The sequence below is a fragment of the Lygodium microphyllum genome, chromosome 26 (genome assembly GCF_053477565.2).
Source record: "Lygodium microphyllum isolate KBCC chromosome 26, Lygodium_microphyllum_v1.1.10, whole genome shotgun sequence".
NCBI lineage: Eukaryota > Viridiplantae > Streptophyta > Polypodiopsida > Schizaeales > Lygodiaceae > Lygodium > Lygodium microphyllum.
This window is the reverse complement of record NC_141160.1, coordinates 65,376,251-65,391,055: the sequence shown is the minus strand read 5'-3', so window position 1 is coordinate 65,391,055 and position 14,805 is coordinate 65,376,251.

Genomic DNA, 14,805 nt, shown 5'->3' with positions numbered 1-14,805 from the left:
GAAAGAGAGGGAGAGGGAGAGGGAGAGGGAGGAAATGGGAGAGGGAGGGGGAGGGAGGGAGAGAGAGAGAAAGAGAGAGAGAGGGAGGAAATGAGAGAGGGAGGGGGAGGGAGGGAGAGAGAAAGAGAGGGAGAGGGAGAGGGAGGAAATGAGAGAGGGAGGGGGATGAAATGAGAGAACGAAAGGGAGGGAGAGTGTATTCTCTCTCTTTTTTTTGTATAATTTGTGTATATTGAGAGAGGGAGAGGAAATGAGAGAGAAGGAGAGGGAGAGGGAGGAAATAAGAGAGGGAGAGGGAGGGAGAGAGAGAGAAAGAGAGGGGGAGGGAGGAAATGGGAGAGGGAGGGGGAGGGAGAGGAAATGAGAGAGGGAGAGGGAGACATTAAACATAATAGGGAAATGAGAGAGAGAGAGGGAGGGAGAGAGAGAGAGAGGGAGACATTAAACATAATAGGAAAATGAGAGAGGGAGAGGGGGGAGACGAAAACATAACAGGTAAATGAGAGAGGGAGAGGAGAGAGAGAAAAAAATGAGAGAATGAGAGGAGAGAGAGAAAGATAGGAAATGTTAAACATAATAGAAAAAGAGAGAAAGAGAGGGTGTGGGTGAGGGTGAGGGTGAGGGCGAGGGAGGAAGAGGAAATGAGAGAGGGAGAGAAAGAGAGAAAAGGAAATGAGAGAGGGAGAGGAGAGAGAAAAAGAAATCAGAGAGAGAGAGAGGAGAGAGAAAAAGAGAGAAAAATCATTAAACCTAATGGGGAAAGAGAGAAAGAGAGGGTCAGGGTGAGGGAGGGAGAGGAAATGAGAGAGGGAGAGAAAGAGAGAAAGGGAAATGAGAGAGGGAGGGGAGAGAGAAAAAAATGAGAGAGGGAGAGGAGAGAGAAATAGAGAAAAAAATCATTAAATCTAATACAAAAAGAGAAAAAGAAAGGGTGAGGGTGAGAGAGGGAGAGGAAATGAGAGGGAAAGAAAGAGAGAAAAGGAAATGAAAGAGGGAGAGGAGAGAGAAAAAGAGAAAAAAATCATTAAACCTAATAGAGAAAGAGAGAAAGAGAGGGTGAGGGTGAGAGAGGGAGAGGAAATGAGAGAGGGAGAGAAAGAGAGAAAGGGAAATGGGAGATGGAGAGGAGAGAAAAAAAGAAATGAGAGAGAGAGAGGAGAGAGAAAAATAGAGAAAAAGCATTAAACCTAATGGGGAAAGAGAGAAAGAGAGGGTCAGGGTGAGGGAGGGAGAGGAAATGAGAGAAAAATCATAACATAATCCCAACAATAACTTTGGATATTCCATAAAAATCAATCTCTTCTTAAAAAGACAAATACAGAAAACTAAAACAGCATCATTCATATGCTTCGGCAAACTAAAACAGCATCACCACAAGATCTTTTAGGAAACTCATCTTCAACTATCAATATTAATTAATAAATGTAATATAAAATCACTTGCAAGGAAGGATACTCTTTTATCATAAACTCTCTTTCTTCCTTAGAATAGTCTTAGGAACAAATTTCTGCTAACAAGTATATATTTGAGCATAATAACTATTTTAAGGTTTATTCCATGAGTAGTACTAGTATATATGCAACCATCAAGCTAGAGATCATGCTTTGGTATCTGTGGAGATCCCAATCTCATGCCCTCATAGAGATTATAGTGTGCAATAGTGTGGAGAGAAAATGGGTGAGTTGTAAATGGTAAAGAAGAATTCTGTTGATGATGGAGAGAAAATGAGGTGAATCGCCAATCCTGTTCTTAGTGAGTGCAACCTATCCATAGTCATGGTCATCGTGGTTGTGGTCGTGGTCATGGTCGTCGTAGTCATTGTCATAGATTTCGTGTAAGAGCTGCTGAGCACGGAGTTCAAGTTGCAGCAAGGAAAGAGACTAACAAGAAGAAATCAAATTTTTGATGCCAAAGTTCACTATATTCCTTGTCAAGTAAATTACATGAGGTCCATGTTCAGAAAAATCTGTAGTATCTCATAAGCAGCTTTGCATTCAGGTGTTCAAAGACAGTTATGCCATTGGCACATAGACTTGAAGAGTCTTGAAGAGTTCTGCTAGGCAGCGATCCTTGTGAACAATTCTCAGAAATCCATACAATGCCAATACAATGAAGTTCTGTGGGCAGCAATTCTGAGCCTTTTCTCGATCTAATCATTTGAGCAATCAACCCATAAGTCTACCCAACATTCAGCACCAGTTCAAGGCTGTTCTCAGTATTCAAATTTCAGTAAGAGTTTGCCACAGGAGAAGACAATAGCAATGGATAGCAGAGAAGGGAACACCTTCAACCTCCAGGGCATCAAATACAGCAACCATGTTAATTTAGGCTGGAGGGGACTCTGAAGGTAGAAAAATGATACATTTGAACTGATGAATTCAGGAATCTGTGCAGGAGTACAGCTCGTTTGTAAAGGCTAACATATGGAATTGAAACTGAAGAGGGAACTGGGTTAAGGTTATATATTTCTGTGCAGATGATGATGATGGCGCTTGGAGGAGACTTAGAGTTAGCCATGTCCTGCCATGGGCAAATTGCAGCTCCCAAGTCACAGCTTGCCTTGCCTGAACTTCAACTTGAGGTCATTCCAGGCTGGAGGCACTCAACGTCTACCCCGATTAGTTGGTTTGTCAAAAGCCATGGATATGATCCTGACATCAAAGTCTATCTCTGCTCCCTGAGTCGATGTTGTAGACAAGCAAAAGACGCCAGATTTCACCATGATTCAGGATCAAGAGGTCCAGTCAAGGGCTGATAGCTCTTTCATTTTCTCCATGTGTCAATTGTGTTGAAATGATTGCATGCCATGTGTAGACAGTACATCAAATCTCATAGATTCATGATAAAAATCCACTTCAAAAGGCCAAGTTGACCAGAAATGTCGTTCCGTTTGGAAAAGATCTAGTGTTCATGCGCTTTCCCCAGTCGCCTTATCTTTCCTCTAGGCTTCTCTGCTTTGATTTCAGAACTCCCTCCGTAGCTTAGATAAGGCTAAGCAACAACAAAGTAGTGATGACGGGATAGATCAGGTAAGACGCCATGCCTGCTGTGATCATGATTTGCTTTCTTCCGTTTATCGACAGCCGTTGATCGACGAATCATCCCACGTCTTCTTCAAGCTTCGTTTTCAGCTTTTCTGCTCAACACCACTGCCACAGATGACAAGAATTTATTGCCTCGAATCTCCATTTTATCACAGCTCACTTCCACAACAGCAACTTGAATAGGTCGTCTCTGTAGGTTGCAAAGTTTTCTTCTGCAAGCTCAAATAGTAAGAACAAACAGAGGAAGGCAAAAAGCCAATCATCATTAGTTTTCATCCTCCTCTCATGGATTATGCCTCCTCGCCCCTATCCTGCGTCTTCGTCTCCTTTTTCCATTAATAGCCCTCCCTCCCCAATCTCAACATAGCATTCGTAAGGCTATTCTGGGAATGCAAAGCTGTTTATCTTTCCCTCCAACTTTCAAAATAGAAAGCCTAACCCACCTCTTTACACTTGTTCTAGATACTTGTCTCTTATCTCCGTCAAGATTGTTTTGACAGAGAGAACAGAACCAATCTCCCTCCGGTATGCAAGATAGACCAGCACATTCTATGTGTTATGCTCCTGGGCATCCATCACAAAGAACAAGATCTCCCCCCATCTCCACATTCAGCATGAGCTTCAAATGATGAACAACTAACCACTTCATTACAGCATCCACAGCGAATTTCCGAGCCTTCCTTCGATTCCACGATATCCTGTACTTTTCTTGGAATTCATCATTGTAATTGACAACATAATATTACTCTTTGGCATCAGTTTTTCATATTTTTCTGTCACACATACAACATGCATACAAACTGAAACACACACAAACACAAACACACAAGTGGAGTATGTACATTGGGTGCAGGTACTAAAAGGACGGATTATCTTAATGCATCAATCACACACAATGAATCACACGCAAAAAGATAACACAAATGCACAACAAAAATGGAGGTGTTTACGGCTCGGATGCGCAGCAGCATAACATCCACCCCCTCTAAACCTGTGCATGCTCCGGATGAGCCAACTATCCAAGATCATCCAAGTCCACAAACAGGTCCAGTCCTTCATCAATTTCTGGTAGACCTGTTTCTCCATCAGCTTCATCATCCATATTCTCTACTTCTTCTACTAGACTTTCTTCTACCAATGCTTCAAGTGCATACTCTTCATCTTCTCTTCTCTTGAAAATCTTGACTCGTTTTCCAGCAATGGGCACCCTCAATACCGTCCCATCCAATTCAGCCAACTCATAGGTAGCATTGTCAAAAACCTGTTTCACCTCATACGGACCAAACCATCTTTGAACCATTTTTCTCATGCTACTATGCTGATTCTCTAGACTACTGTCGTAGACTAGAACCCAATCTCCTTCTTTTATGGCTCTAGGCCGCAAGCGATGCCTCAAATCAAACCTGTCCTTGTTTCTGAGTCGGGCTGCCTTCAAACGATCAACTGCTAGCTGCACATCTTCTGTTCTTCTCTCTAGTTGACGAATCCGAAGAGCTGGTAGCTCCTCCCTTGATAAATTTTCTTGCCATGGAAGAGCACTCCACGTGAGAGCACAGATTTCTGTAGGCATGACAGATTTTTGCCCATACATCAACTCTGCAGGCATATATCCAGTAGTCACGCTATGTGTAGAGCGGTCTGCCCACAATGCAAAAGGTAATAATCTCGGCCAATCTCCAATCCGACCTCTACAAGCTTTTGCCAATGCCTTAACTATCGGTGGATGTCCTCTTTCGCTCTTGCCATTTCCCTCTGGATTATAGGCAGTAGTAAGAGACAACTTAGTCCCAAGCCGTGAGAAAAATTCTCTAGCTTCGTCTGCATCTAGCTCTCCACGATCAGCTGTAATCTTGCCTATACATCCATACCTGCAAAATATTTCTTCCAACAAGAATTTACATACTGTAGTGGTGGTCTTCGTTCGCAAAGATCTGCCTTCAACATAGTTTGTAAGATCCTCCCTAGCCAAGACAAGATATCTCATCTGCCAAAGTCCCACTGGCAAAGTAACCAAGTCAACCACCCATTTATAATGCATACATAGCAGATAGGTTGGATGCAACTCATCACGATGCCGCACTAAAGAGTAGAGTTGATAGTCCCTGCAAGTCTTCACAAAGTGGGAAACATCTTTATACATCCCTTTCCACCAGTATCTTTCTTTGATTTTCTCATAGGTAGCCCACACACCTCTATGACCAGCCCAAGAACTCTCATGAAACTCTCGCATAATCTGTATCTGCATCGCTACCTCACAAACTACTCTCAAGGGTAAGCCACCTCTCTTCTTTGGATGCTTCCAAAGAAAACCATCTTTCAAGAAATACCCATAAGCCTTTCTTTTGATTTTCTTGAATTCATCATCTGTCCAATCAGCTCTTCGAGTCAATGAACTAAGATACTGTCCAATTTGCAGCCACTCGTCAACATAGAGTTCTTCAATAAAGGCTTCAACAGTAGATACATGACAATCATGAACAAGGACAGAAGCTGCAAACTCTGTCTCATCATCTTCTGCAAGCATTGACTCCTCATCCTCATATCTCGCTCTAGACAGCATGTCAGCAACAACTGGATTATCTTTTCCTGCTATGTGTCCAAACTCTGGATTCAATGATTTGATATAGGCAATCCACCGAAACATCGCTATATCTGGAGTCGAACAGCTAGTAATCATGCCAAGCAAAGGGAAACAATCTATTTCCACAACAACTGAAGCGCCAATAAAATACCCTTTATCACACTTCAGTGCAGTGACTACTCCCCACAACTCTCTTTTAATATGCGGATATCTCCTCTGCCGCTCATTAAGAACTTTAGCTCCAAAGCGGATTGCATATCTATTTCCATTAGCATCATCCTGTCCCACTGCCCAGTCTATGCCAATAGGGCTAGTATCAACTGTCAACATGATTGGCCGTCCACACTGATAATCCGCCTTACGAAGAGTAGGAGCTGACTGCAACAACTTCTTGAGTTTACGCATGGCTTTCGAATGCTTCTCATCCCACTGAAATTTCTTCCCCTTTCGAAGCAGCTGATAGAGAACATCTACTATGTGAGCAAAATGAGGAATCCAAATCATGTAAAATACACAAGCTCCCACAAATCTCCGCACCTCTGAAGTAGTCGAGTAATACTCTGCAATCCTACTTATGGCATCCACCTTTGTAGGTGAAGACTTCCTGCCATAATAACCGACCATATGCCCAACTATGATGACTTCATTAACACCAAAGATAGATTTCAGCCCTGAAAGAGTCAAATTCACCTCCTCTAATCGTGTCAATATTTGCTCACAAGCAACCAAGTGTTCAGCCACAAACTGTCTACATCCTCGCAAATCAAAACTCTCATTCTTTTCTTTTTCTGCATAACCACTATAAGGAATTGGGCAATTAGCGACGCCGATTAGCAACGGCGGATATCGGCGTCGCTATTTGCGACGCTAAATAGCGACGCCAATAGCGACCCCGCAGGAAAAAAAACGTGGTCGAAACCCGAGCACCGTTTTCATTTCTTTTGCTTCGACTTTTGAGAGCGAGAACGAGGGAGAGAGCGAAGGCTTTGTGAGAGAAGAAGAGGAAGAGACTTGCTGCCGCCGCTGCCACCGCCGTTGTTCGCGAAGGAGAGGAGGAGCCCTCATTGCAAAGAGAAGCCGCCCCACGCTCGCCATATCTCATTGGTGAGTCTCCCTCTCTCTTTCTTTTGCTTGTTGAAGGTTTAAATCGTTCTCTTTTGCTTGTTTAGGAGAGGAAATGAAAGAGAAGGAGAGGGAGAGGGAGAGAGAGGGAGAGAAAGAGAGGGAGAGGGAGAGGGAGAGAAAGAGAAAGAGAGGGAGAGTGCATTCTCTCTCTCTCTCTCCCTTTTGCTTGTTTAATGTTTAAATTACTTTCTTTTTTGCTTGTTTAGGAGAGGAAACGAGAGAGTAAGAGATAAAGAGAGGGAGAGGGAGAGGGAGAGAAAGAGAAAGAGAAAGAGAAAGAGAAAGAGAAAGAGAAAGAGAAATAGAGGGAGAGGGAGAGGGAGAGGGAGGGGGAGGAAATGAGAGAGGGAGAGAAAGAGAAAGAGAGGGAGAAGGAGAAATAGTAGGTCAGGAGCCATCATCATGAATGATGAGGGGAGGAGGGTGATGGCTCGCATGAGGGAGTTGTGCCAACAAGTTTTTCGGCACAACGTCCTGGATCATTAGAGGAACATACCGGAGGGGAGCAAGGACTACATAGTAGCATTCTTGCACGAGGAGTTCCCGGTGCCAGCTGCAGTAGATAGATTCTCTACGGGCTGGATGATGGATTGCATGCGTGCATACATGTCACATAGACGATCCGACACACGCAAGGCAATCAAGAGTGGGGCTCCAAAGCCCGAGTAGTTAGATGCAGAGGACTGGCGCCGACTGAGGGAGGAGGCTACAAATTCGCCAGGACGTTGGAGTCAGCAGACGGGAGGCGGCGAGGGCACAAATCGAGGCCGGATCGGTGCATCATCTTGGGAGTGGCGGCCACAGGACATATTTGGAGGACTTTGTAAGTTTCTCTTTTGTTTTGCTTATTTGTTTTTTTGAGATATTCTTTGTACTGACAATCATGTTTCTAACAGTTAGCATTTTGTTTTCTTTGCAGTACTCCATTACAAATCGCGATCCGCAAGGCCTTGAGACTCGATATGTAGAGAGGCACGGTCTCAGGGCATTGATCGACCGATTGTATAGATGCGGCGGCCCTGTAAGTCACTCATCTTTCTTGTCCGTAGTTACCATGAGATATTTGAATGCATTATTGTATGGTGGATTGATATGTTGTTTCTTTTTCTGCAGAATCCGTTTGATGCTCCTTTGCAGCGGGACGAGCTTTCGGGGGACGAGGATTTGTAGCTCGCCCTTGGATCCTTAGAGCTCACACACCTTTAGTTTTTAGTCGCCTGATCTATGTAGACATTTTCTATGTATTAGTGATATCGTTTCATGATTGTACCAATCGCTTTTTATGCGATCATGTATTTATTTCATGTATCAGTTTTATGATTTCAGTATACATTCTTTTTGTTTCCAAACGCTTTGTATGCAGCAGTGCAGAAACTATTCTGTATGGCTCTCATACAGTACACAGTGCTATATGTGGCAGGGCAGCTTGCTGCCCTGCCACAAAAAAAAAATTCTCTATTACCGTCGCTATTTGCGTCGCAAATTTACTGCTCGCGTCGCTATTGGCGTCGCTATGAGCATCGCAAATTCTCTGTAACCGTCGCTATATGCGTCGCTATATGCGTCGCATTTGCGACGCATATAGCGACGATTCTATGGCGTCGTCAATAACGACGCTTTTTGCGACGACAGGGGCAAATTTTGTTGTTTGTATTTTCATCGCTTTAAACGTCGCTATAAGGTCTATATCTTGTAGTGAACCCTTAATAGACACATCATCTAGGAAAGGCATGGTATACTGTGGAATATAGTCTCGTAGAACTCTATGCATAGCATTCATCATATGAGCAACTGAGTTAGTGGCACCTTGAGGCAAGGTACACATCCTTACAAGACCAATAGGTGTCCGCATAGTAGTAATATCCCTGCTTTCCAAGGCAAGCTAAAATTGATCATAACCAGAATACAAGTCACCTAGAGAATAGATGGCTCGTCCTGCAAAAGCCTCAGCAAACTCATCCACAACTAGACCTGTTCCCACATTCTTGATTGTCGCTCTGTTCACGGGCTGCATATTCTAAATAAATCTCAAGGTACCATTCTTCTTTGGTACAGTAAACCACCTGTTAGAATAGGGCACAGAAGAGGATTCCAAAATCCCCATCTTAATCTTCTCATTCAACAACTCTATCAGCTTTGGCAAGTGTGCTCTAGGCACAGGTATAGGACGTATATTCCATGGCACATGAGGGACAGTGAAGATGACCATAGGCGCAACCAATTCGGGACTAATGCAGCCAATTTCATGAGGAAAGAAAGCAAATGCCTTACCATGACGTCCAAGCATCTATCTAAAACATTCTTTTTCCACTGGAAGCAAAAAATCATCATTTCCAATCTTCAATTCTGCAAGAGTTTCAGCTGTAAATTTATGTCCAATATTTGCAGGATTTCTCAACATAGGCTGCTTCATAGCTTTTTCTATCTGCTCATCACTATCAGGAGGAAGCGGCCCTGCAACCGGCTTAACCTTCTTATCAACTGTTTTATACTTCGTGTCAACCTTGGCATCAGTCAGGCACTCTTTTCTTTGCTGCAATTTCTGTAAATTTTCAGCAACTCTCAACTCTGTTGGCTGAAAGATTTCAGCCCTTTGCTCTATGGACTGCATAGGTGCAGCCTGAAACTCTGTATGCTGAAATTTTTTAGCATTAAACTCTGTTGGCTGAAAGGTTTCATCCCTCTGCTCTATGGACTGCCATGATGCAGCCTCATACTCCATATGCTGAATTTTTTCAGCATTTAACTCTGCTGGCTGAAAGATTTCAGCCCTCTGCAACTCTGAAAGCTGATCAAGATCAGCCATAGATTTTGTTTGCTGAGTTTTCTTAGCCTCTAACTCTGTTTTCAGCATAAAATCAGAAATTTCCTGAAACATATCCAAGGTTTGCACAGGTATGATCTTTGAACCCTTACATACATCAGTTTTCAGCATAGTTCCCATCTCAAACAATGTATCCGCATAAGACATCCCTTCATACAGCCCATCTACATGCTCTTCTGCTTGCAAAATACCTACAATCTTCAACTCTTTCTCCTTACGACCAATGTACTACCTGGAAGCTCTAGACAAATCTGAAATTTTCTGATAACCCATGAACTATCTGAATAAAAACCAACAAAATTAGTGGAGAAAAACTGACTGCCAGGAGGCGAGATCTCCTCTTTTCTCTGCTCTGTACCACTGGCGTCTCGCAAGACAGCGGTACCTAATGAAAATCCAACTCCTTCGCAAGTAGTGGTGCCTCACGCAAGGAGTCCCTGTTTCTCGGATGATTTACTCCAACAGTCATAAACTGAACAGCTCGCATACCATCCTTACGCGTAACCGTGCATAGGCTGAGCCATCATCCATCACTTTCATCTCCATTCTTGCTTCTGTAATGAAAGGCTGTCCAAGAATAATCGGATAAGAGCAAGAATCCTGAACAAAGCAATGATAATCCTCTTCAACATTACCAATAGAAATTCTGATGCTCGGACAAGCAGCATACATATCACCAGAAGTATTATTGGCTGCTCTCATGCGCCAGCCATGCTCTGCATCCATAGGCCACTTCCCACTCTCATAAACACCTCAAGCAATAAGATTAATCTCGGAACCATGATCGACTAAAGCAACCAAAGGAATCTGTTTCTCTCCAATCCTTACCACCGTCTCAGTGGTTGCTCTAGCCCAATGACTACGTGAAAAATGGCTGCGAGGAATGAAGATAGGGGTATCATCATCTTCATACTGCATAGGCTGAACTATTTTCTCCAATTGCGGATTGACAGAAGCATTCTCAACCATCACTGCATCATCATACTCTTCCCCAAGAGCTCCATGCCATAATCCCTGTAAAGCATGTCCTTCCATCGCATGTCGTTTCCTTCGCAAAAGATCATGCATATGATCCTGTATTTCTCTTCTAGCAATCCCAAGAGCTTCACCAACAGTAAAAGTGACTTCACTATTCAAAATTCTTTCATGAAAAATCTTACTCATATCTGTCTGCATATCAAGGTCTGACAAGAGCTTGAATCCTGGCTCCTTTCTTAGTTGCCTCTTCTCTTTCATCTGCTTGTCTCCCATAGGTTGTTCAGGACCTGACTGAGCTGGAGAACTCGTCATAGGTGGAGCTGTAATAGGTGGTAAAACAAAGCCACCCCCTCTATTCTTTTTGGAGGTGTTGAGACCCTCCTCATCTCTTCTTCTCTTTTCCTCAACCATGGCATCTAAACCCTGTGTTTTCGCTATATAAACAAAAATAGAATACCTGTCAACAAGAGAATCCCATTCCGTTTCTCCTCGAATGCTGGAGCCCACACAAGTCATAGTGGATGCCTGAACTTTCCCTCTTTTCGCTATCTCCAAGGCAGAGGACCATAAAGCAGAGTCTCCATCTGATTTCTGCTCAAGCTGGACTCCATAAGCTGAAGCATCTCCTCTAATACTCACATAAGCTGATCGCGCATCCATATCATCAACAAGCTTCTTCATGCCTCCCTTACCAAAGTTCATGTCAAGAGGAGCACCAGTCTCTGTCAGCCATATCTTCCCATCTTGTCCCCAGAACACTACATTCTTCTTACGCGCTTCCTGAAAAGCATCACAATCTCTGCAGTGTTGGTGCTCTATACTATCGCACCAAATACATCGTCTCCCTTTTCTTTGGCCAGCTGGAAAAGCAGTCGCTAGAGTAAGTGCTACAGCAGGTACTGACATAAGTTGCTCTTTTAACTTCCCAACTTCAGCTTTGACTGCCTCTATCGTCAAATCTGCCAAGCCTTTAATAACATCATCTACTGATAAGGGCATTGGAGCTGCAGGAACTGGTGGATTTACAATAGGAGGAGTAGGCTTAGGCATAGAACTTGCAGTAGGGGTAGAAGAAGAGGTCTCCAATGATTTTTTAGAAGTAGATCCTGTATTACGATGCAATCGTACTCTCCTGCGCTGCTTCTTAACAAGAGCATTCACAGCATCAATGACATGTCTCCACTCGGTCTTTAAACCTGAATCGGTAGATTGATCTTCCAAAATGTAATATTTCCACGTATCCGTACCGTAAATATTAACCTTCCGCACACCGTGTAAACCCTGTACAAAGGGTATCTCTTGCATTGAAATTATTGACAGTGTAATGTAAGACCAGCGCGCGTGAAATGGGGTCCTCCGCTTTGGTAAATCAAGACCGGGAGATCAAAACCGCAAGACCCGCAAAAACACCCTCTTGGGAGGGACAATTTAATTAAATTAAGGCAAATTTTTTTACTATTACCCCTTCCCCCAGCCGATGCATGGCTGGAGGAGAGGGAGTGTGGAGGGGGGATGGCCAAGTGAGGGATTGCATGAGGAAGTTCTCCACGTGGGTGGAGACCCTCTTCCCCACCCCCATTCCTATATAAACACCCCTCATCAAGGGGGTGTGCTAAGGAGGGAGGCTGTGAGAAGGAACTGTGGAGGAGGAATTGAGGGAGAGAGGACCGTGCTGGAGAGGTGAGGTCGCCGTGCCGACGTGAAGGGAGGAAGGGCCGCCATCGCGCAGGAGCCGCCACGAACCTCCGTCGCTGCCGCCAGCCGCCAGGCCATCACTCCCGCCCTGTCCGTCGGCCATCTCAGGCCCCGCCACGTAGATCACGGCCCCTTCTTCCCCCCCACGTGGTCCTGTGGAAGCAGAAGCTTCTTTAGAAGCTTCTTTAGGAGCTTCTAAGGGGGGGGCCTCCTTAAGCCCCCTTCCCACCATCTTTCCAAAGGTCCCTTCCCAAAGGCCCTTCCCACCACTTTGCCAAGAAGATCTCTTCATACCCTTCCCGGGATTTTTGAAGAGGGGACGGTGAAGCCATAAAGACCACCGCAAGATCCATCGAAAAGACTTCCGCAAGAAGATTTTAAGCCGCAAGCCGTCCGAGGATAAATACCGTGCCGAATTCGAGTTCTTGGAGGACTCCTAAAACTTTTGCCGCAAGCACCATCCCGAAGAGGAAATCTCCCGCATACAAGGATAAAGGCAAAGGTTGGAAGGCCGCATTCCGAGGGCCGTCACTCCGTAGATCCCAAAGGCGAATCGGAAGTCGGATTTACGTCTACGATGGCCCCAAAAAGATCGCAAGGTGCGACCGCGGAAGGCTCATCTCCGAATGTGCAAGTGGACATCTCCCCGACTCCTCAAGTCCAGGTTCTTTCGAGTTAATTCCGCATAAGGAAATGATTAGGCGCGCTTAGCTCATAAAGGAAATTGCAAATTTTTACGTTTAATTTTAATGCATACGGAAATTGGAAAGAAATACAGGTGTTAAGGCATCTCTTGAACATTAGGTAAGATTGATATATGTCGTGAATTTGAACGAGTAGAAGGCTAGTTGCATGTAGTTTTTGGTACATCATCAAGGTAATGAGTCTAAACTTAGGCAAAGAAATGGAATTTATAAGTACATTATCTTCCGTCCTAGACATGGTAGGAATAAGTGTGCGCTGCACATTAGGCAACATACTTCTCGCAATGACTTCATAGGAAAAGGGTTAACACCATAAGGTATTTTCCGGAAAGAACAGAGTACTAAAGTGAACGTATGGACTTGCAAATAGCTTGTAAGATGGAATAAAACACTAGTTTGTATAAACTTCATTATCTACTTCGTAGCTAGGAGAACGTTGTGTATTGCGTAGTCGTCATGCCATCATTAAGAGTTGCATTTAGGGTCAAAGCATAGTATTCGAAAGTATGGACTACAAGTAGTAGGCATGATTAATTGGTAAATCCTAGTAGGACCTAGGAAAGTTAGCGTACAGATTGGCAAGCATTTTACCTTACTAAGGAAAGATAATGTTATCATGAACCATGTGATACGTAGAGGCAATCAATCGCATGTTTACGCGTTTTGGTGGAATTGTATCTATTGCTCTCCGTTAGATTTAGTTATTACCTTTAGAAGGATCATCCTCGTCGCAAGATAGTGACTAAGTAACCTAATCATGGGTATGGCTCCGTCGGAATGAAAGGTATTCCAAGTGCTAACTAGGGTTTGGTGCGGCAAGAATTGACCTAGTTTTACATTTGTTGCCAAGTTAGAACCGCAAACCCTAAGATCTTACACACATTCGGAATGTCGAGTCAATTGGGTGCTTATGCATAAAATGATCTAAGGTTTTATCCTAAGGATCATTCGTTCAAAATGATGGAACCCCGACGGAGTTGCCTATCTTTAGTACCATGGGCCACATAATTAGGAATGGTTTGGAGGATACCCTAAACCCTGTTACTCGGCTGGAGGTAAATTCCGTGACCGGAGGACGCCATTCAATGGGTGGAATGATCCCGTGGAATAATGCAACGCATGTGCAAAAAGGTTGCAACATCGTGTAGACTTGAGATTTGTCCACAAGAGAGTTTTGTCACCTCTCGAAATGAGGTTGGCAAGTTATTGAAAGAATTTAACTTACAGGAGGATGAGTAATCATCCTGTTACTCACTTTTCTTGGGGAATAATTGCCAAGGAAAAGGAAAGTTAGGTATTTGCCTTGAAACAAATGACCAAACAATAAACTAAAGCGACATGGTCGCTGGAATCTACCACAACAAGACCTAAAGTATTGGTAGGGTATGACCCTAACCCAAGAATGATAGGAATCTTGCCAAGTTGCAATTGATTCCGGATCGAACGCGGATTGCATTCGGAGGAAAGGAGTCACTCCTTAACAGTTTGCCAGCTAAACGACCATTGAAATTGATTGTGCTTGTAACAGTTTAGAAAGGACTGTTTGCATTGTTTGCTCAATGAACTAAAGGATGAAAATATATCTAAAGCTTCAGGTTGGTGCCTGAGAGGCAGCTTCAGTTACCCCCGACTGCCTGCCTGACCCTAACCAAGGGGGTTGTTAACCGCGCCGGGAACGTGGACCGAACCCGCCGTGAGAGGTCTCTCCGTTGAGTTCTACTTGGAGCAGGAGGACGCTTGGGTGCCAGGGGGGGCTCTGGCTGTAAATCCCTCGCCTTCCCGGCCCTGCACAAGAGACTAACGTGACTCGGGATTGGATCTCGAGGCCCGCATACTAGTCTACGGGCGGAAGCT